Raw genomic sequence first — 3,436 nt, forward strand, 5'->3', positions numbered from 1 at the left:
GACACACGTGCACCAGGTTGATTCTGCCTGACGTAGATGCTAGTCTCTAAGATTAAGCCATGCATGTTTCCGCAATCAGGGACGAATAGCTCAGTAAAACTGCGATGATTTAGTCTGGCTGTGTAGATAACTACGTGAAAATGTAGCTAAGGGAAGGCAGAATAAGACGCAGGACTATCAGTTAGTTGGTAGTGTAATGGACTACCAAGACAGTGACGGTTGACGGGAAATTAGGGTTTTGTACCGGAGAGGGAGCCTGAGAGATTGCTCCCACGTCCAAGGACGGCAGCAGGCGCGAAAATTGCCCACTCTTTGCAGGAGGCAGTTATGAGACGTGAAGATGAGTATCTTGTAAAGAGGGATAGGAGAATTGGAGGGCAAGTTTGGTGCCAGCAGCCGCGGTAATACCGACTCCAAGAGTGTGTATGAGAGATGCTGCAGTTAAAAAGTCCGTAGTCATAGAAGGGCAAAGAGAGATGCGAGGTCTCACAGTGCGATGATGGAGGAGCCGATGGGGAACATAGTATACCAGGGCGAGAGATGAAATGCCAAGACCCCTGGTGGACTGAGCGAGGCGAAGGCGATGTTCTTGTAGGCATTCGGTGATCAAGGACGAAGGCTGGAGTATCGAAAGTGATTAGATACCGCAGTAGTTCCAGCAGTAAAAGATGCCGACATGCTCATTGGACACAGTGGGCAGGGAGAAATCTTAAGAGTTCGGGCTCTGGGGATAGTATGCTCGCAAGGGTGAAAATTAAAGAAATTGACGGAGCTACACCACAAGGAGTGGATTGTGCGGCTTAATTTGACTCAACGCGAGGAAACTTACCAGGGCCAAGTATTGTGTAGAAACGAGCAATACAGGAGTGGTGCATGGTCGTTGGAAATTGATGGGATGACTTTGACCTTAAATGGTTGAATGAGTGAGATCTTTTGGACATGTTCCGCACGGAACAGGAAGGAAAAGGCTATAACAGATCCGAGATGCCCTCAGATGCCCTGGGCTGCACGCGCAATACAATAGCAGGTAGAGAGAGAGACAGGAAGGTGCTCAGATGGACTATGTGCTGTAAGGCACATACGAAAGAGGAATTCCTAGTAAGTGTGTATCAACAATGGATATTGAATAAGTCCCTGTAGCTTGTACACACCGCCCGTCACTATCTCAGATGTTTTTCAGGATGAAGAGTCCAGGCTCTGAATAATGAAAAGTAGATAAGATGTAAGTCGTAACAAGGTTGCGGTCGGTGAACCAGCCGCAGGATCATTGAAAACTATTCTGCCGCTCTGTTTACACTTTAATAACAGGTTTTCAACCCATATGTTTTTGGATCCTTTGTTAATTGAGTTTATTTTTTATGCTGGACTAGATTCTTGAGTGTAATATATATTATCACAAAAATATTATAAAAGGAATTTCTTTAATTTATATTTATTATTCTAAATTAGATTTTTTCTAGAAAAGAGCTCTGTATTTATACATATTAAAGCAAACTGATGTTATCTCAGTTTTTTACTTATGTTCTGGAGAAAAACTTAGATAGAATAAAGTTCATCTTTCAGCTAAAAATGTAAATGGAATAATATCGATTTAAAAAGTCTTTCAAGTAGAGCAGGCGTGAAAGATCAATAAATAAAATGTGTTTACAATGCTTATATAAATTTTCAAAATAGAAAAGTATTCAAAAATACCACTTGCATAATAACAGAGATCATAACACAAGACCAAATTAACAAAAATTTATAAAGATTAACGAGTTAAGTTAAGTTGATCATTGTATAGTATTTTATACAAAACCCATAAAAATGTCTTAATGGCAATCAGCGAAACCTCGTTGTGATACATGTTGTAATCTCATGGTACCATGGCCTAGAAATATTGATCACTACCTTATACTTTTATTAGATTCTTTTTAAATTGCCCTGAAAATTTTTTGGGCGTTATACCATGATCATGGGAAATAACTACGAAAATGACTGGCAAATTCTGTTAATGAAGAATCTTCCAGTACTTATATATCATGAAAGGTACGAGGTGTATCATTATAGCAACACCTACCAATGAGAATTAAAAAGCATTTAACAAAAAATTCACAAGTATTATTGTCGAAAAATAAATCTTTCGTTTCTCCCTAAAATTTTAGTCAATTGTATGTCCAAATTAACAGCATTTTAAAATAAATTATAAATAAAATTGTAATTGAAAAGAAAGTCACCCATATAATCAACTTAATATAATAACATATTGCCTGAAAATGTGTGAATTTCCTTCAAAATAATTTTATGGGTTTATAACAGTATCAACTATCGTTGAAAAAGTCTATTATTGATTGAAGAAAGTTAAAAGTTATGACTAGCTTCTCAACAAATTTTCAGAAAATATCTGTTGATATTGTAAAATGAAAATGAGATAAAGCTTTACAAATATATCGGCTATTGACTTCTAAAAATAACAGGGGGTTAAATAATAAAACTACAACACATTGCAATATTTTTATTGAGTAGTTGGTAAAGTTGTAGAGTTTTTGATACGATATTAATAAGACAATAGTTTATTAATACAAACTGTTAAATAAAGTAAATATAATACACAACAACTTTACATGCGTTTTCTAAATATAAATACAAATTAATATTTCCCCATTTTATTTGTTTTTTACTATTCAAAGCCTCATGTTAGCGACAAATTAATAAATTGAATGAGACAATTCCCATTTTATATTTAAACTCTGGAGATATATAGTATCTTGTGATATTTTCTTTAATTTGTCTGTTTTATTGTGTTTAAATAATTTGATTATACCTGCCCAGAAGTTCACATTTTGATAGAAAATTAAAACGATTGTTTTAACTCTTTTTATATAAATGATATCTTAATTAATACAACTTTTTAACGATATGTTCTTTAGTTTTAGTGTTTCATAAGTTCATTAAATTTCTGTTCCTCGTTTTTATTTTTATATTCTTTTTTAATGTAATATGTTAATAATATATTAATCACTTTTAAAATTGATAAAATCTTCGATAGTCCGATTTCTCTTGTTTTCATAAACTATATATTCCTAGAAGAGTAGTTTATTAATACAAAATTCCGCCCAATTTACGACCATTAGCCCTTATAAATCAAATACAATATTACTCCCAGGAAACAGGCAATATTAATATTCTTCGTGTTATTTTTACTATAATTTCAAAAATGACATTGTTGGATAAAAAAGAATAAAAATTTTATTTCATAATTGGCGTAAAATTTTCATGTTAATATGCATCACTTCAATGACAATGTCTAAATATTTATATTTACACGCAAATCTCTATAGATAATTATTGAGCTGGCCAATATTTTTAATTCTTTCAGCAATCAATTTTTACCACTCAAATAAAACTTGACGTATTGTATATGAACTCTACCAGCACCACAAACTAACGCTTATAA

The 3,436-nt window shown here is 33.7% G+C and overlaps 1 non-coding gene across 1 annotated transcript; it reads left to right on the plus strand.

Moving 5' to 3' along the window:
- Window positions 1-11: 11 nt before the first annotated feature.
- VICG_02300 lies at window positions 12-1,270 on the plus strand. The gene has a single exon (XR_552278.1). It is a non-coding gene; the product is annotated as an 18S ribosomal RNA (ribosomal RNA).
- Window positions 1,271-3,436: the final 2,166 nt, after the last annotated feature.

The sequence above is a fragment of the Vittaforma corneae genome, assembly GCF_000231115.1.
Source record: "Vittaforma corneae ATCC 50505 unplaced genomic scaffold supercont1.7, whole genome shotgun sequence".
NCBI lineage: Eukaryota > Fungi > Microsporidia > Nosematidae > Vittaforma > Vittaforma corneae.